This window comes from Phymastichus coffea, unplaced genomic scaffold, assembly GCF_024137745.1.
Source record: "Phymastichus coffea isolate CEN01 unplaced genomic scaffold, Cenicafe_Pcof_1.1 PCOF00004, whole genome shotgun sequence".
Classification (NCBI taxonomy): Eukaryota; Metazoa; Arthropoda; class Insecta; order Hymenoptera; family Eulophidae; genus Phymastichus; species Phymastichus coffea.
In genome coordinates this window covers 13,590,433-13,612,029 of record NW_026706815.1, presented here as the reverse complement: position 1 = coordinate 13,612,029, position 21,597 = coordinate 13,590,433, and the positions used below count along the sequence as shown (strand labels likewise).

General features: G+C 37.9%; 1 protein-coding gene across 1 annotated transcript in view; it reads left to right on the top strand.

Annotated features, from left to right (window-relative positions):
• The window catches only part of LOC131666832 (protein dachsous), a 213,788-nt gene that overhangs the window by 7,754 nt on the left and 184,437 nt on the right, over positions 1-21,597 (top strand). The window lies entirely within an intron of this gene.

Here is a 21,597-nt window from a genome sequence, read left to right as displayed (position 1 = left end):
AATTTTCTATAACATCTTGATTTAAACGGGATGTCAAAAGATATTTTATATCAGTATTCTGTGCTGTAATTCTGTTTTAAATATGCTAACAACTGAGGAAGTGATGTATTATTCAATATAATTCCTTTTTGGAATGGCAAAATAGTTCTATGATTACCAACTCTTATATTTTTCATGTAATAAGTCATTTCTGTTAAAATTTCATTTTGCTCGTCTAAATTTATACCATAGCCGCTTGATGTTTTGGTTTTACCATGTTTGAATTTACTATTAAATATATCGTACCAGTCATTTGTAACTTCAAAGAAATTTGCGCAATCATCCCAGTTACTACTGTTTAAGAAATTGTTCAGTCCAACAAATTTTATCGCTTGAGCGGTAGTGTGTGAAAAAAGCTGCGTTGCCAATGATACTTTTTGACGCTCTGAGTCACTGCAATCTAAATGTTTCTGTGTTAATTTATGCGGAATCTTCAAATCTCGTACTGATCCATCAATATCTGTTTCATTCAAATCGATGCAGCTTTTTTCTAAATTGATTCCATTAAAATGAAATCTAGAATCGAGGAAATGATTTCGTATTAATTTGATCGAGTGCGGTGTGTCTGCAAAGACAAATACTTTCAACTCTAGGTCTCGCAGGTGTGGGAAAAAACAGTTTTCGGTTTCGTTGATGCCTACATTCAAAGAATTCCATACAGTAGTGTTCGTTGATCCAAGATCTGTTGTAAATGCCACTACTATATACCCAGCGATATAAAGTTGTCCAATTGTATCATTGACAATTGAGTCGGTAAGAGCAGTGTCATAATTATAATAAATAGGTTGTTTCCACTTACTAAATAGGTCTCTGACCATACCAACTTGTACTCTTTTGTGAGGTCCAATTTTATTTTTTTCTTTGCGATCTATTTCTACTTTTTGAGATATGTAAACTTCATCAAAATAAAGTACGCACAGTCTGTTGATTAATGGCTCAGTTTTACTCTTAAACTGCATTATTTTTAATACTGATGATAAAACTCCTGGTTCAAAATCCACTGTCGAGGCTCGCTTTCTAAGAGTGGATAAAGATGATAGAGGATGATTCTTTTTTCTTAAATATCTATAGCCTTTCGGTGATACGCTCCTGAGTGCAATAGCAAATGCAATATCTTCTTGACTCCATTTAATTCTCTTGTGTGGACTCATCAGTTTATTTATTTGTCCTATTGTAAATACTGGCTTCAAAATTTCATATAACTTTTTCTTTATCTTTTTCTGATATTCTTTTTCTTGTAAACGAAGTTTTTTGGTTAATTTTACAACACCATCTTTGAAAGCCTGATTTTTATTTTTTAAATTATGATTTTCATGTTTCAAATTGATATTTTCATTAATTAAGCTTTCAAGGACTTTTTCAACATTATCTGATTTCAATTTTAAATTTTCGTTTTCCTTTTTTAAGGATAAATTTTTTAATTTTAAGGCACTCAAGTGATGATTTGTATTTTTTTCAATCTGGTCTTCATGGATACTAAACCTGTGGGTGAAAGAAATGCAATTATTATTTGTTATTTCTTCACTGCAAAAATAAATGAATAATTATAAATAATGCTCAAACTGTGTAACAAAAAAAATAGTATTATGAAAATAGTAGTACCAAAGCGTTTCTCCTTTTTGCAATACAAATAATAAAAATTCTAGTACAGTAATTTACGTAGCTTGTTGGAGCAACTACACAAACATACTTTATAAATATTACTTACTGAGATTCAATCTCGACATTATTTCTACCTTCGTTCAAATCTGTTTGAAATTCAATAAAACCAGTAATATAATTAAAATTAAGTGATTTTCCATCTATCACTATTTCCCTTCTTTCCATCATTACAAAATTTATCATTTAAAACCAGTAATATCATTCATACTTGAATAATTCTTATGTGATAGCTGTGCTAAGTCTTGACAACTACAAAATGTCAAATGTATTTGAAAATTGAAAATATCTTTCTACAGGTAACATAAAAATATTATATAAGACAAATTTTCATGTTCCATTGAGCAGCCATCATTAGAAATATTTTCTTGCTCTGAAAATAACTTCAATCTATTTTTTTCATTAATAGTTTCAAAACTATAAAACTCTGATTCCAGATTAAATGATCTTTTGTTTTTTCTAAAATAAGTATGAATAAATTATGTATTTATATAATATATTGTTTATTTTTTAATTGGAAAGATAAAAATAAAAATTTCATTTACACACCTAAGCTGTCATAACTTGATACTTACAATTTGAGTATCTTATTTACATCTCTTTCACTTAATAATGAAAATTCACTAGTTTCAGAGCTTTCTCCAAAATCATTATTACTGAAAATATAACATTTTAATCTACATGATATCAAAAATGTACTTGATATAAAAACATGAAAGAAAAATGTATTGGCGAGTGAGCTTACCCACAGAATTCATTATTTAGAGTACATCAAGAAGTGTCACATTAGAATTGGATTGAGTCTTATTCTCATCAATTTTTGCAATTTTATTTAATAATAAATCTTGGGTGATGTCTGAAAGGATTTTTCTTTTTCTACCACATCTGAAATAATCGAGATAATAAAGATATTAGCAATATTTTGAAAACCATTTCTTATTATTTATTAATTTTATAAATTTGTACTAATTAAATGATAGTTGTATTCTGCTATAATGTTGCTCGTTAAATACACATAAATCATTTAAATTTACCTTGAAGTTTTTTCTTTCTTCTTGTCTATGCTGTTAGAAAATATTTCATCTTGAGCTAAATTTTTCGTTGAAACTGTTAATTTTTTTAATCTACGAAATGTAGTTTGTTCAGGATTGTTATGAGTTTCAGAAGGACTTTGTTCATAACAACTCTCCTCAAAGTGAACTAAACAGATGCATGTTATTAAAAAAATTGTATTTATGTTTTATTCTAAAATAAGGTTTTAAAAATAACAAAAAATAAATGTAAAGAAACAAACCATTTTCGAGGTTAAGTTCCTTAACACCACAAACTTTCTGCCATTTTTTACGTATTTCAAGATTTTTTGGAAATCTGTGGTAGTGAATATTAGTATCTCTTGTATTTTTATTATGATTATTACAAAATTTCACTGAACACGACGGCATTTTTCAACAAAAACACAATATCAAACTTCTACTGATTTCAGTTCACGGATGTAAACATTGCATATGATGCATTATGTCGGTTAAAAATCATAGAGATATTATAGATAGAGTAGGGAAGGTAGCCGAAAGAGTAGTGATGTTCGATATATTCGATTAATCGATAAGCATTCGATTATTTAACAAATTATTCGATTTTTTCGATTATTTTGAAACTCGATTATTACAGCTTCGATTATTTTTTGGCCAATAATCGAATCGAACTGCGCTTTGTGCAATTTGCTTTACTTTACTTTACTAGATGGCGGTGGATCTCTGACTGAGACGCCGATATTGTGTATATACTAAGAGTTATTCGCTATATTAAAAACCTTATAAAATCACCCCCAAGCTAATCCATATTTAACGTGTTATACGTACTTGTATTAATTTTGATGTTAGATGATTATAACTTATAATTATACAAAATATACAAGCCGAACTGTATTATTTTATTAAATGTATGATTATCATTAACGTTTGGAATAGGTTTCGGCAGCCTTTACACACATCGCTATACATTTATACATTTTGCGTCAGCGAAAATGTCATGTTTTTATTGTTGATAATTTTTTATTATCTAAAAATAAAATTATTAACGGAGGTTATTTATTAAATATGGTTTAGAACTTATTGTTTGATAAAAGTTTCACTCGTCGGCATCACTTACACCGACCCCTATAGATGATCATGAAGTTTGCAACGTTGCTGCGCAAGGATTGTTAAATCAACAAAATTACACATTCGAAAATCGTCGTGTCTTATTAATCAGAGGCGACCACAAAATTTTCAACATATTGTGGTCAATAAAAAATATCCACCCTAGGCATCTGCACTTTTACAAGATTTTATTCGGCATTCGTAAGATTTGAATGAAGCACAACAAATGCATATTTTGAAAAATGTTAATTTTAATTTTTTTATAGTTCTTGTTATTGCAAGACAATGTACAAAATAAAATTTTGCAGAAACACAAATGCTTGGGGTGGAGATTTTCTTAATTAATCTTGTTGCGCTGGAAATCACACGTTCACGTCTGATAATAAGAATAATAAGAAGCGACAATTTCCATATAAAATATTTTGTTAATAATTTTATGTAAGCTTTTTAACTGATAATAAATGGAACTAAAAAAGTAATTTTTACCTAATGTAACGTTTTTAAGTTACGTGAATTTCCGTTATTTTATGCGTAGCGGTCGATTCGGTGGTGTTAGTGTTCTGTTGAAAATTAGAAAAATATATTATTATAAATGAAAATCGTAAATAATAACTTATTTTTACTATTTTTGTCACCTACTATCATTGAAAATCAAACATATCATATTATCAAACTCAAAAGTACGGCGTTACAAGAAATTTAACAATTCTTATGCAGCCACGATGTAAACTTCAACATTATTTTTTTGGATGGTTCGGTTGAAAAAAGGAAGTTATCACATAATGTGTCACTTCTCGTTCCATACCTGATAAAAACATTGTTTGAAACGATACAAACGGTGAACATCGACAGACGTGCTATTCACCCTCTATAGCGGGAAGTATAGATTTCCGATCATCAGCAAAAATCTTGTAGGTACTTTTTAGCACTTACTTTCCTTTTCAATATGTTTCAGGCAATCAAATTTATCAAAATATTGTTAAAAACTCTAAATTAGGCGAATATCTATATAAGCCCTATTCACCCTTTATATTGGGGGAAGGTTTGGATTCTGAGTATCGGAAAAGATATTATGAGTATATTTTAACATTTTTTTTAATATTATAAATGTTTGCTACTAGTAAATTTATATGTACGGTCTTTATCACATGGATTACCATATTATAATACTTACCTTTGCAGTATGTCATATAGCCCAGTATGGGCGATATCTTGAAGGGCTGTTACGAGGGTTGTTTTTTATTTAAATCATTGTAATGATGTTTTATATCGATAATAAGGTCACTATAATCGACTAAAAACGTTAATGATTATTTCTAGAAAATCTTTTTTTTTTCGTTGAAAATTAACGTTGCGATATTCAGACACATTACACCTGCGTAACAGTGGCGAACAAAATTTGATACCACATTACAAAAAATAATATCTTGCCACACGAGAAACAGTCAATAATCTCCTTTGTTTTAGGCATCATACGTTCCTTAATCAATGTTGTATGTATTATTGCGTACGGAATGAGGAGCTACAAGAGTTGAAGCTATCTTATGATCAAATGCCATAATGTAGTAAATGTAGAAAGAAGGAGAAGGTGAATTGTACAAGTGGATGGTAGTTTTATTAGTCAGAGTTCAATTAGCGTGTTGTTATCGAGAGATTCTAGACAAGTCTAATAAAAATCTAGGAGGAAAGTAAAAAAAGGAATAGAGAAGTAGAATAGAAGCCTTTGTCGTGGATTATATTCAGCTATAACAGCGCTCTTTCAACGGCTAGAGAAAAATGTAGAGGCTGATCGCCTTTGTATCCGCCTGCTACTCGTCTACCTACTCCCTAACTGCCTCTATATTTCCCCTATTCTTTTTCCCTCTCTCTTGTTCTTTCTTTAAAGGGAGATGAAAGCTTGCCTCTCTCTCTCTCATTCTCTCTCTCTCCCTCTTTCTCTCTCAAGGAAGAGAGATTTCACCATATAGTAGCTGGAACTCGTGTGGCATCGTAGGGTCTCGTGTATAATTAATATGGGCTCCGTGGAATGCCGCCGCCACAGCTCGTCTTCTTCGTCCCTCCACAGACCAGTTTTCGTACTTGTATATATACGTAGACCGGTCGATCGATTGGCTCTTTGCACCATCTGCACCGACAGCACATACTTTCCAAGTTGTTTGCCTGCGCTTGCACAAGTATCTACTGAAAACGTTTATTTCCTCAAACCGAAATTTGGTTATTCAAAAAAAACGAACTAAAATTTTCTGCTTAGAGAGTCCTCTATCGCTTTGCTTATTTGTTGACCGTAACTTAATCTTAAGAATAACAAAACTGTAGCAAAGAGTGTAAACATTCTAATATAATTATGCAGTTTTCCATTCAATTAGTTTATCAACAGGACGCATAGAATGGCTCAGTATATATTTATCTGCATTGAAAACCTCGGTGCATACGCAGAAATATTATTGATTTTTTCACTATTGCTTTTCAAAATAAGATCACGTTTTTAAGTCAGATTTCAATTCTTGTCATTCTACCATTACAAGTTTACAAAGCTTTAAAAAAACTTAATAAAATCTAATAAAATTTTAAACACAACAATAGGATTTAAAGTTAAAAATTTATATTTCAATTAGTAATTGAGCAGACATTGTTGGGTAGTTGAAAAATAATCTTTCCCTTTGAATCCTTTTAAGCTAACATTTACTTCAAAAATTTTGCTAACATTTCGGTGACATTGACTATCGCTATTTTCAAGGCAAAAAAGTTAATCGAATGTTAAATTCTCGATACAAACTTGTTACATTAAAAAAAAGCGCACATTAGAATAAAACACTAGATATACTTTAACTGTCATTTATAACGGGAACCAGTATGGTCCAAGACACAATTGTCTAGTAAGGACAATTATTTAGTTAGTAGCATCAATCAGTTGCATATTTCAAAACGATTTTAGAATTAAGCTAGTTAGTAGATGAGATTGACGTGCCTATCTTTTATTTATGTGATGTTAATTTTTATGTTTGATACCTGAAGCAAATCAAAATTATTAACAGGAAAATTAAAAATTCTTCAATACGATACATACTTAACAAAATCTATAATTTGAAATGTTCAACATCCATCGATATTAATTAGCAAATTAGTAGTTAATTACATTTATATTCAAATTAGTAACCACATAAAATTTAATAACGGAATAGCCTGCGAATTGCTTATTGTTAGCTATAAATGTTATTTAAATAATATATTATATAGCTACACCTCAATTTAAAATTACCTCAATTTAAAAGCTACCCAATTTAATTTTCTTTACTTTTTAAAATAGAAGTCTCCATTACGCTTCACATGCATCTCAAGATTTTCATGATGTTTTATATATAGTAATTTATTCCAACTAAACTCATTTATTTTAGTTAACAAAAAATATCATGCATATTATTTTCCGTATTTATTAGAGTTTTTCTTTCATTTTACATGAAATTTGTATTGCTTTAGTTATCCATACTTTTTCTTAGTAGCACATTGTTTTTTTATTTTTATTATTAATTTGTGCTTTCTTCGTGCATATTTTGATATTATCGATTAGTTTTTTAGATACTTCATTTGAATTTGTGATTGATTCTATTACATTCTAGTTAATGTTATTGGTAGCACTTTGTAGTTTCCGAAAGTTAATTATTTTATTATTATTTGGTGGTTGTGTTTGATTTTTTCAAATTTTATTCAATGACATTAAAATAAGCTAATAATTACTGAAGGGCATACTGTGTATGTATGTTTTGTAATCTGAGTTTTCTAATTTTATGAAGAAATTATCTATATAGGTACTTTTGTTGTTGTTTCCTGTAGATGGTCTAGTCACACTGTTAATACTAGGACAATATCCGTTTTCTAATTTTGTCGAAATTCTTCGTCTAATATTTCTTGGCTCAAAATATTGTAGTAAAATACCTCGATAATTATACTATTTTTAATTTTTTTGTTTTGTTTTAAAAAGTTATTTATGTTCAATATGAATTTTTATATTCAAATTGATATCAAAAATTTAAAACCTAAAATTGGAGAAATCTAGTGTAGGTGCAATGATAATTATTATATATATACAGATAATAATAATAATAATAATAATAATAATAATCTTATAATTAATACAATTTTTTTTAATTTATAATAATTGTTTTTTCAAATGTTTTATCAATTATCTTTATAAAAATACTTTTGAATTCTTCCTATACTATATACATTTAATTCCCTAAATCAATTTTGATGAAGTTCTAGAATCTAAGCCTAGATTATTACGTATACTCGTAAATGCTTGTGACTAAATGCATCCATACGTAAATCAACTACAAAATTATTGAATATTTGCCCTTGAACTTTGTTGATGGTCATGACAAATATTAATTTCTCTGGAATCTTTTTTCAAAAGAAAAAGGGTATTCATTTTCACAATACAGAGTAATACGACTCAAGAAAATCATTATACTTATTACACGTTAAAAGTTTGCATTTCAATAAATGACCATCCCTATATAAAAAAGTGATGGAAGTCATATAGAAGCATTTTTTTCGTGATCTGATTGGTTGAAGTGATAAAGACCACGAGAATTCAAATTGAGTTCAGTTCAGGTTTTAATTTTAATTACTTTTTCATAAGGGATTAAAGTTAAAATTTCATGTAATTGTGGTGAATAATTTTATTCCCTTATTTTATTTACGGTGCCCGACACGTACTTTTTCCTACCCTGAGACGAAATTTTCCAAACTTTAAAGTTTTATATCTCAACGAAAAAGAGTCGTAGAATAAAAAACTTGATACCATTTTAAAAGTAATAGCAAAAGCTTTAAGTAACGTGAAGATAATATTTTTTGTACTAAAATTAAGTTTATTATGCTTAAAAAATGAACATAAAAAATTAATTTTTTTTGCCCATATACAAATTTATTTATTTGCTACGCAAATCAGCGGGTCATTTTTGATTTTTTTCGTTGCATCTATCCGCGAAAGGCCAAACAGCTCCGTAACAAATGGCTAGCCGAATCTCTAGGCTGTACTAATATGATTAGGAAAGGAGGATAGTCTAAGGCTGCTTTTTTTTACAAGAGAAAATGTCTTAAGAGTTGAGCTTTTAGACTATCATGTAAGAGAGAATAGTAGCAAGGTTAATCACTGAATAATGAAAATCGACCTTAGAAAATGACTTAGTCTTTATTTCCATGTAAACAGTGCTCTCGCTGCTAGACAAGGAAAGATTCGAAGTACCTCCTTGCTGCAGCGACGAGCGAATTTATCCTTGTGAAAGATCTACGCTTGGTAGTCCCTACAACGCTATTTTCGACAATTTGCACAAACTTTAAACAAGCTTTGTCGTGAAATCGCGTAGGCGAAGTTAAAAGATGGTGATTTAAAAAATTAAATTGAAAATGATAAATTTTTTAGTATACATCGCTTCTTAACAAAAATCGCTTCTCAAAGTTATAAATGATTAAAGTTAATTGAGTGAATAGTATAAAATGTATAAAAAATTATTCGAATTTTTTATACCAAAAAATTATTTATGATACACATAACATTATTCCAAATCAAAATTATCAATTTAACGAACAGCATTTGGATAATAATTAAATAATAAATTCGCAAATTATCTTTTTTGTTATTATAAAATCAATAACCATTTTCACTAATTTTACATCTATGTATCGTTGGATTGCTATCTCGTAACGTAATTTTAAATGCTTAAATAAATTATAAATTTTTAATTTATTGATAACTGTTAAAAAAATCATTATCAAAGTGTCAAATTCTTGCTTCCCTTTCTTAATCCATTAACGCCGAAAAAGCCAAAAATCTTAACTTTACTTTGCGTTTATTTTTGAAGTACTTAAATATCAGGAATATGTCTAAAAATAACTTACTTTATGTTTCTGGGGTCGCTCTACAGGATTTTGAAGTCAAAATGATGATTAGATTTCAAGAAAAAAAAATATGACGACTTTTTTCGAAAAGAGCACTGAAAAATTTGTCGAGAAAAATTTAAAAATCAAATTTTTTATCGAAATAGCATGTTTTTATTCAACAAACATAAGCACAAGTTTGCACAAACATTTCAAACTTTCGAAATATGACCTATAAAAACTAAAGACTTTCGCGAAAAATTTCTAGGAACAAAAAAGTATTAAGGACGTTCTCTGAAAAATCACTTTTCTTTGAATTTTCCTTAAACTTTGTATATCAGTACTTTTTAACGTTATCTACAAGTAGGTAAAAAGAAAAACATAGGTAGCGGTATTAAATTTTAAGATATTCAAGTTCAAAGTTTGATACTTTAACACGCTATAGATAGGCTTGCCTCAATTCCACGATACGTTATATGAGATTGTAAACCCAATTTTCTTTGAATTTTTTTAAAAAACTAGTATGTCATTCTCGAGATCATAAGGAACAAATTGCAATAATAAAAAAGGGAGTACCGCTGCTATCTTCTAAGCAAAATGGTTTCAAAGCTTGCAACTAGTGAGTCTTCCGATCGGCCTCGCGAGAAAAACATGACGACTTGGCAACACCGCATCAGTTGCGCCGGTATGGCACGCGGCGCATTACAATGTTATCGATAGTTTGAACTAAAGAATGAGCACGTTGCACATACATACATTCTTCTTACGGTTGTCACTTGACATTTTTGCTGACTCACGGATTTTTATTCAATAATAATTCAATAAACTATAATAAAAGTAAGGGCACCTAACCTCACATGATCATGATTTTGTGTTGATACACAAACTAAATATACGATGAGAACACGAGGTGCGGACGGTGTTGCCAAGTCGAGTAAATCGGCGCAAAAGACTCTTTCGATACTTCTGCGCACAAAGCAGTGCTTAAATATTATATACGGAGCCGAGAGAAAAAAGCCGGTCGCCTATACTACTATATGTTGAGCTCCTTTGCGGGTAAGAGAACGTCCTTAAATTTGGCCAAGAAATACTCTCAAATTTTTTCAGATTTTTTTAAGACAATTTTCGACTTTTTGGAAAATCCGGAATTCGAAATTCGAAATTCGAAAATCCGGAAAATCCAATTTTCCAAAAATTTCTCTAAAATTTCTGAAAAAATTTGATAGTATTCTTTGACTGATTTTAACACTTTTTTGTTCTTAGAAATTTTTCGCTAAAGTCTTTTGTTTTTGAGAACAAAATTATTGAAACCTTTAACGAATTAATTCCGGATTTTCCAAAAAGTCGAAAATTGTCTCAAAAAAATCTGAAAAAATTTGAGAGTATTTCTTGGCCAAATTTAATACTTTTTTGTTCCTAGAAATTTTTCGCGAAAGTCTTTAGTTTTTATAGGTCATATTTCGAAAGTTTGAAATGTTTGTGCAAACTTGTGCTCATGTTTGTTGAATAAAAACATGCTATTTCGATAAAAAATTTGATTTTTAAATTTTACTCGACAAATTTTTCAGTGCTCTTTTCGAAAAAAGTCGTCATATTTTTTTTTCTTGAAATCTAATCATCATTTTGACTTCAAAATCCTGTAGAGCGACCCCAGAAACATAAAGTAAGTTATTTTTAGACATATTCCTGATATTTAAGTACTTCAAAAATAAACGCAAAGTAAAGTTAAGATTTTTGGCTTTTTCGGCGATAATGGATTAAGAAAGGGAAGCAAGAATTTGACACTTTGATAACGATTTTTTTAACAGTTATCAATAAATTAAAAATTTATAATTTATTTAAGCATTTAAAATTACGTTACGAGATAGCAATCCAACTGTACATAGATGTAAAATTAGTGAAAATGGTTGTTGATTTTATAATAACAAAAAAGATAATTTGCGAATTCATTATTTAATTATTATCCAAATGCTGTTCGTTAAATTGGTAATTTTGATTTTGAATAATGTTCCGTGTATCAAAAATAATTTTTTGGAATAAAAAATTCGAATAATTTTTTATAAATTTTATACTATTCACTCAATTAACTTTAATCATTTATAACTTTGAGAAGCGATTTTTGTTAAGAAGCGATGTATACTAAAAAATTTATCATTTTCAATTTAATTTTTTAAATCACCATCTTTTAAATTCGCCTTTTAATCGCTTGTTTAAAGTTTGTGCAAGTTGTCGAAAATAGCGTTGTAGGGGCTACCAAGCGTAAAAAGGAGCCTCTTTCACAAGTATAAATTCGCTCGTCGCTGCAGCAAGGAGGTACTTCGAATCTTGTCGCAGGAGTGTACACCAAAGAAAGACCAGACGCGGAGACATTGGTGAATTTGTACAAGACGTCAGGAAAAATTTTGGTTGCCTCAATAAGAGACAGCAAAAGCCGATGTGTAAGATTATGCGAAGAAGTGGAGGGAGATTCCTGGGTATTAGTTTGCAAGATTATCACAAAGAAATTACGGGCCCTAGACCTTTCATTTCCAATGGACAGAAACACCATGAACGCAATAGTCGATGGAGTCTTCCTGAACCAACCTGTGACGGACGAAGTGACTAACGACCGAGAGACAACAGTGCCGATATTTACGAAGGCAAAATTAATGTATTAAATTTAATTCTAATTTAATACATTAATCAATATGTATTAAATTAGAATTAAATTTGTAACCCGGAGGAAATCCGCTAAGGGATCGCGGGAACACGACCGGGATTTTTTTTAGACATGTACAACATGGTCTTGCGGGTAAGCATCTTTCCCACACAATGGAAGACGGCTAGACTGGTACTTCTGCATATTGGGATAGGAGAATGGAATAGTCCGTCTCCATACAGGCCCCTGAGTCTTCTGAACACAGCGGACAAACTGTATGAAGCACTATTGAAACTGAGAATGGTATATGCAATAATGGCAAACGGTAGACTGACGGAAAAACAACATGGATTTCGAATGGGCCACTCAACTGTAGACGCAATCTTTACTGAAACCTGCTCGTGGACGAGGCGTATATACTACGGGGCAAGACCTATTGTTGTTCTGGCGGGGCTAGATATTAGAAACGCCTTTAAGACCGCTAAGTGGAGGCATATTCTGGAAGCGCTCCGAATTTTCGGAGTCCCTTCATATCTGATGCGGCTGATGGAAAAATACGAGACAGATGGATTAGATACGTGACGATAGATGGAACAATAACCAGATGGATCATTGCAGGAGTCGCTGAGGGATCCGTTCTAGGTGTAGACCTTTGGAACATACTGTATGATAAGTTACTTAGATTGGACATGTCAACAGAAGTTGAGTTACTCTCCTACGTTGATGACGTGGCTATAGTCATAACGACATAAAACATGGAATTAGCACAAATGCTGCTGAACTATACGATAATACGAATTAACAGATGGATGATCAAACATGGATTAAGCTTGGCCCTGGCTAAGACAGAACTCATCCTTCTCACGGCAGCAGGATTAACACCCTTATTCTAATATCAGTCGGAGAGACACAGACACCAACTAGAAGGACAGTAAAGTATCTGGGGGGTGGCCCTAGATGCAAAGCTGAAATTCTGGCTACACGCACAAGAGATAGCCAAAAAAGGGGCAGAGAGGACTTATGCACTTTGAGATAAAACTGCTAATGTCTACGACGACCATGCTATACAGGGTGGAGGTGTGGGCCAACGTGCTGGAGATCAAAACCATACAGTAAACAACTGAAGAACGTACAGAGACAGGGTACCTTGAGACTCGCTTGTGCCTGTAGGTCGGTCTCAACCGAGTCTGATCTAGTGGTGGCTGGGGTGATCCCGATCGACATGCTTGCAAGGAAGTGCATATACGAATGAACTCCAGACATAATAAAGACAGAAGCTGCGGAAGACGAAAAAAATAGGACAATTACAGACCGAAACGAACTATGGAGAACAAACACGTTGGCGCGTGGACGAGACGTCTGATCAATGACCTGAGACCGTGGATGGAAAGGATATTTAGACAAGTGTATTTTTTCCTGACTAAGTTCCTTACTAACCACGGGTACTTCAGGAAATACTTATTCGGCAGAGGAAAAGTAAGCAATCCCGACTGCATATACTGCGGAGCATACATTTTATGTGTGCGATCGCTGGAATATGAAGAGACGAAGACTGGAGACGAAAATAGACAACATCACACCAGAGAACATTGTGGCAAAGATGCTACTAGGCAAGAACTGGACAACAATAGCAGCGTACGTGAAGGTAGGCTTCCTACGAGGGAAACAGGCGAAAGAATGCCTGGAAATCGAGTGGATGACGAGAACAAGTGAGTGCGGATGCATACGAAAGATCGAATGAATGGGAAATTGCCACTTACGAATATCAGTGGTAATTTTGGCAGTTCAAGGGCTGTCGTCATTACTGACGTTGTGTTTACATGTTCTGATTCCTTTTTTAACTTCTAAAATTTTTAATTTTCTAGTTATTTCAATAGATACTTTGTTAAAAAATTTTTAATCAGTAGTCTTTGATGTTGGCTTGCCTTTTTTTATTATTCAATTGTTTCTGGGCTACTTATACATCTTTGTAGCCATTATCGCTAGTTTTAATATTAAATTTTGATTAGACATGCTAATAAGTTTATTTTACACTTCATATGTGACTTATATGAAAACACTTGCTACGAGTCACTTAAATTTTTGAAAAACGTTTTGTCGCGCAACTGTTTAGGGCGGGCGTTGCAAGTCAAGTTAGACTTTGGTTATCCGAAGATGTTGATCTCAACCTTATATTAAAACGTGTCATGACTAAGATGTATAAATTCATGATAAATAAAACCAATAATGAAACGAACCCTTCTCGCTAGAAGTAGTTAACAACTAGTCATGAAATTGATTTTGAAGTGATAGAGAATCTGGATATTAAAAATAAATTAAGGTAAACGGTTAATATCTGAATCGTTACATATACGTTCCAAGTTTAATATTAATATATTTTTTGATAATATGTAATTTGATAATATATAATATAATTTTAATACTTTAAAATTAAAACTATGTTATAAACAATTTATTGATAAATTTTTGGCATAGCTATTAATAAAATATTTTACCTTTCTCTTTTTATCATTGTTCTTATTTAACATTTAAAAAAATTATTCACTAGAATAGTGTGACGGTAAAAGTTATATTAGCGCTAATAGCCTAACCTAGTGACTGTCCGCGGGGGCAGAACCTACCGGGAGACGAAATACGTAATGAGGGAACTTGGCCAAAAGTGAAGAATCAACTATCGATACGGAGGCCACAGAAATTGAGGTTCGCGACCTGATTGCCTGTACGTGTCCCAGAGATTAACAAAAAGTGGTTACCGAGCTATACAGAGTGCAGACCTGAGCCAGCTGAAGTAGGTCGTTCCCTGCGGAATCCAGTGTGTGGGTGTGTGAGGTTTCACCATCGAGGGCGAAACCACGTGCGTGCGATTTCGTGATCCGCGAAAAGAACAGACAAACTTTACCGCTACGAGAGTGCGAGTTGCTCATCCGTTCACCGCAAGACTGCTAAAAGGTAAGCTGGCCAGCTTAATCTCGCGACCGCGATTGCATGCATGATAATTAATTTTCCGTACTCGAAGCGAAGCGTGCATGTAATAGCTCTGCTAACGAAGAGCGGCGAGCGATCCGACTCTGTATGTCGTCGTCGTGCGAGCGCCACTGTAAACATAAACACGCGGGCTAATTCTAGTGTAACATTCAGGGAGTATAATAAAGAGTTTTCGACCTTGATATTAACCAGTACTTTTGACGTGTTTATTCCGTATTGATTTCACTCCCGTAGTTAGTTAGTTGACTGACACCTGTTTCCTCTTGCTCTCCGACTTTCGTATTGAACATAGGTAATTACGTGCGTTTTTCAATACGATTACGCGGATAAAATTAATTAAATGGTACCCACCCCGTTACATGGCGCCCAACGCAAAAGAACCTATGGTGTTTATGAAGGTTCAAAACACCAGTTCTTCACATTGACCTTCCGCTCAGTCAACCAGCGACTTAGGTGGCAATCAAGTGTTGTTGTGCACACTTGATATCGAAGGCCACAATAGTAAACATAGCCTGTTAGTTAGCTTGCGAAGGCCCGCCGCGGCGTAAAATTGTAAACATTAGCTGTAAGCGCGTGCGAGTGCGACCGAACAACTCTTAGAAACGTAAACACGAATACATTTTGAAAGTTGCCGCAAATCAATAATATTGTACCCGTTGGCCCGAGGAAAACTAACACCGGCAACTTTCAAACGAAATTAACTCAAATTGATAATTTTATTTGATATCGTGTTGTCTCAACGTAAATGTTTTTTTTAATATTATTAGCTGCGGTTATTGGTGATTACGTGCAACGCTCGATATAATATTTTAGATACTAACCAACACAGCCGCGCTAACAAACAGTTAGCGCGCCTGATAGGTAGGATCATTATATTGCGCAATAACGAGCGAAGAGTCTTTCGGCAGATACATTATTAAACGCCCTTGAACGAGCCTAGTATCGGCTAATAAAATTTTTTACTTGCGTACGGACTTGTAGTACAGCACTCGTACCCGCACCACGCGTAAAGAAACGTGTAAATTTCGCGTGAAATTAGCCGCAAATAACTAACAGAGGAAAATGGACCGCACTCAAACAGAGATAGAAAACTGAGTGTTGTCGCTCCAGGAGGAGGAAATCGATGAGTACCTCGAACACCTGGAGCTTAAAACAAGCGGGAACAAGTTCTCGAGAGCTGGACGACTACAGACCTGGTTGCTTGGCGACTACTCCGCAGTAGATTTCGCGGAAGTCGGCAGCCAGCAAAGCAATCCAGCAAAAAGGGTCGCCTTACGCTCGGACCTGATAGTATCCCTATGCGCGGAACATACAGCATCCGAGCAAGAGGGAGAACACCTGCTTGCCCAGCTGATGCAGAGTGCGGAGATAATATCGCGAGTACAAAAAACTGCGATAAACATCGCGAATGTCCAGGACAGCGGCGAGAACACGAACAGTAATAAATGTATTAATTTAATAACGGCTGATAACGGCTGATGATGGCAGCCAGTTCCAACTCCCGCCGGCATTCGCGGTGATGATACAAGACCTCATTTTCCGGTCCAGAGAAAATGAGAAGAAACTAGAGCTGCTAGACTCACTGAGAGTGAATGTGTCGAGTCTAACACAAGTGTTAGACCAGATTTACAGTAACTGCAGCAATGTAAAGGACCAACTGGACGACCTGTCTGCCAGGATGAACGCATTGGAAAACGCCGAAAACAGAAATATACGGCAAGACAATGCGAATAGTTCCAGCGAAGCGCGGCAACAGGAGAACACGCGTAGGAGCGTAGCATTCCAGGACACCTTCACGTAACATTACGACACCAGGCTACCCCAGAGCACTCCAGCTGGACCCGGACAGAGGCCCACGGGGGCCACCGACAGGACCCCCCGCTGGACGCTCCCTTTCGGAGAGGGTGGACAGCATTAACTCAGTGGAGTTAATGCTGAAGTGGACAACCACCCGCCGAGCATGTGGTCACCCCAGCACACATCAAACCCGTGGTCGACAACAAGGGACGTTGGTCGCATTGTCCGAGGATGGAAACTCAGGTTTTCAGGAGAGGGCAATGCAAGCATCGACACCTTCCTGTCTGGAAGACGATATGCTCCTAGCCGTATCCGAGCTACTCGTCCGTCCTGCCCTCACCTGGTACGAGGCGATGAGGGAGGAATGACTCTCCTACGCAGATTTCGAGATGGACGCGAGAAAGTGGTTCGGGACCAGCGTGCAGTAGCAACAGCGTCTAATGAAGGAGGTCCAGAGCCGATATCAGGGCCCAGACGAACCAGTAAACGTCTACGTCGCTAACATGATGGGCCTGATGAATCGGCTGAACCCTAAGATGATGCCTGATAGTCAGTTGGACCTGCTACACGCCAACCTTCTCCCGGACATTCAAGGTCAAATACGGAGGTCCGAAGTGAACTCCATACGGTCCCTGAACGCGCTGGCCACGGCGGCACAGAATAGCTTGCACCAGCGAAGGATAGAACGGGTGGTGCCGGATCCACAATCAACATTGTACCCGGAATTAGCGTACCACCCTCGCAAAGGTAAAGTGGCATCTGTGTCCGGTGATAAGCCAGAAGTCAGCGACAGGTTGGACCGTATGGAGAAAGTGCTCGAGAAGGTGACGCACCAGATCGTCTACACGCCGACGCCCTCGGGAGCGGCACCTAGTCCGAGCCTGGAGGCAGTTAATGGCAAAAAGAAGGATCCACCCTCCGATGTACTGAGCTAAGTGCTACTATCTCTCAAGAAGGTAGCGGAAGGGATGAAGAATAACTTCGCCTGACCTCTGAGGACCGAGCTAAGAAGCCGGAAGCTCCTCGCAGAAGAGAGAGGGGTTTCTCTAAGCCACTCAAATGCATCGAGTGTGGTTTACTGGGGTACAGCAGGAAGTACTGCCCCCAATGCAATAAGGGAAACGAGGAAAGGAGTGGTTAGGTGGGGTTGACCCCACTCCTTCGTCCCCTAACCCAAACCCCGTTAACGAGGTCTCGCGGCCTTCGTCAACACAGCCCGTGCCATTAGTAGCGTGCGTGTTGAGCGACGAGAGCGAGAACTCCCCTGGTGACGCCAATGATGAACGTGGCGGTAGAGTGAACGCGGAGTGGAAGGGTAATGACGTTAGTAAAGCCCAAGACCCTGGACCGGCCGAGGTGGTGGCGAATGGATTGCACACGCCCTCGGGGGCGCGGGTAACGGTAGATAAACCGTCAAAGGGTATCGACGTTAGTAAAGCCCAAGACCCTGGACCGGCCGAGGTGGTGGCGAATAGATCGCACACGCCCTTGGGGGCACGGGTAGCGGCAGATAAACCGTCGAAAGGTAATCCCATGGAAACTCCGATTGTCCGAACCAAGGTGGTGTACAAGGAGCAAAGCTGTGGAGCCGTCGAAACTGTTTCCCGATATTCCCCGGAACAGGAAACGCGTTGGTGGCTGCCGGTGAAAATAGGAGACTTCCAGATACGGGCCCTCTATGATCCGGGAGCTTCCACCACAGCCATGGGTAGTAATGCTCTGCAGATAGCGTCTGTGCTAGGCGTCAGATTGGACACCACCCACGCGGGTACAGCAGGACTACCAGACAGTCGTAAGTTAACGATCGTTGGTCACGCCATGTTGCCGTTCACCGTGGGGAAGATAACGATGCCGACGAGAGTAGCTATCCTCCCTACCCTCGTCGATGAATGTATCCTAGGAGTGAACTTTATTAGGTTATTTAGAGCAGTACTTGATCCGGACGATGATACATTACTGCTCAAGAAATCACAAACCAAGATGAAACTAGAGGTAGCTAGTTTGAAGGCTGGTCCGAGATTAGCTATTATCGGACTAGCCGAGGTAACAGCCTCTCAACGGGCGATATTGCAGAGGACCATCGGCGAGGCCTTATCGCAGGTCCCCGTGGGACTGGGACGTGCAACAGGTATCGAACACGAGATTCGGGTCGGTGATACGATACCATTTAAGACCGAATCTCGACATATCACTGCCTTTACTGTGCCCGGACTGGGACACCTCCGGTTCGTACGAATACCATTCGGTCCCTCGTACGCCGACGCCACCTTCCAACGGTTGATAGATAGCGTGATCGGACCCGAGCTTGGCGGTTTCGCCTTCGCCTGTTTGGACGATATCATCGTAGTATCGTCCAAATTCGGAGATCACCCACAACGTCTTAAAACCGAGTTGGATAGGTTGTGTAGGGCTGGCCTCTCGATTAATCGAGAGAAGAGTGTCTTCTGCAAGCCTGAGGCCACATACCTTGGTTTGTTGATTATTCATGATGGGACCCGACGACGAGATGACGACGAGATCTCTACCACCGAGGGAACTAAGGCGACGAGCGTCCCGCCTAATGCGAGCGAGGCGATGATACGCGGAAACGGATGCGCCGACACTTCAGGTGACCCACTCCGGAATGACAACGCGACAACTTCGAGCCCCCCTCGCTACATCCCTCCCGATCCCCTCGTCAAGATCCCAATAACCACCCCATCAACTAACGCGGAGAAGCACCCGCGAGGGAGACCTCGCAAGTATGCACTAACCACACACACTACACTACATCGACAGAATACACGTGTTCCCCTTCCCATCGTCGAAAAAAGGAAGAGGGGTAGACCACCGAGAATACCGACTGCGGACGCATGAGGCCCTGCGATCGAAGGACCTGGGATACCGACGCCAAGGACCCCACCTTCGGCCTCGGCGACGAAGGCCCTGGGCAGCCGAACAGGCCCCCACCTTCGATACCCGAGGAAAATATTCTAAATACTGATGTGTGGGATGATTACAGGATGCAGATCACGCTCGAGCAATTCGAGCAGGCGGCGGCCGCCCTCATCGGACTAGATTTGAGCCCCGTCGTCGAGGGCGTCGTACACGCCGCCCTGCACCTCCTGGGGGAGAAGAAAGAAGAAGAAGAACAAGCACGGATGCGAGCTCACGCGAGCTCGTCATCCGTAATCATCGAGGAACTCCCAGGTGAAGAACCATTGCCCTCCTCGACTGTCCAGGGCGTCGTACGAAACGAGGCACCCCACTTGCCGGGGGCAACGGCGGCTGCAATCCCGATGAGAGCTCCACCAACCTCCATCGGGAAACAGACTGAGGAGACGACCTTCGGCGATGCGACCTGGCGCCCCAGGTTCACTAGCCAAGCATTTTCGCCTGGCGAACGGACCTGGAAGAAAATCGTGGAGGGTTTGAGGGAGGTCGAACAAGGCTAGACTACCCTCAACACCCTCCAACGAGCCGTATACGCAGAATACGACGCGTATACGGCCGCGGGGCATCGCCCCAGTGACTTAGAACACTGGAGTCAGGTGGTGTCCCGCCGACACCAGTTCGCGCAGGCGTTGAAAGAGGTCCAGCGTCGCCACCGCCAGGCCCTCGAGGGCCCGGTGAATGACACACCCATAGGCCTCTCCCAGCCTCCGGTCATCGGAGCCAGCCCAGCGGCTCCGAGGGCCGGGTTGGAGGCCAAGAGACGCCAGGGCCCACGGACGTGCGGGGTAAACCTGGTGGTTAATGTAGACGGCAGCAACGGGGGTCAAGCAACGGGGCCCATCCACATTAATCTTGTGGTAGGGTCCACGGGTGAGAACCCTACGGTAGAATTGCCGTTATGGTCCGTCCCGAACCGGCGGAACGGGTTGCCACTGACCCCCAGAGAACGAGGCCTCCCACGGGGCACGCTCTCCCGCGCTCAGTGGGAAGGGTGCAACGTGTGCCATTACCCCGGAGTGACCCGCACAGACCGTTGTCCTTGTGTGCGGCAACACGTCGACCTGGTCCAGGAGAGGCTGGGATGGGAGGCACGCGCGCGTCCCCCTTTGGACGATGAAGGCCAGGAGAAACCGGCGAGACCAGCCAGGTTAACGTTCCCTGCCCCCGTGGGCAGGACCGCACACACACTCTCTCCAAGTAAACATTGCTTGAAATATCACATGGACTATGACCCTTTATTATCCTTTCTCCATTCCACCTCGGAAGGGATAGCGCTAATAATATTATCGTCGAGGAACCCATAGGTCCAGACTAGAAGGGGGCTGTGACGGTAAAAGTCATATTAGCGCTAATAGCCTAACCTAGTGACTGTCCGCGGGGGCAGAACCTACCGGGAGACGAAATACGTAATGAGGGAATTCGGCTCGCGACGAGGCGGAACGCGCGCTATTGAAAATGAACTAGTGAGGGATTAGCCATCGTCACGCTTGGCCAAAAGTGAAGAATCAACTATCGATACGGAGGCCACAG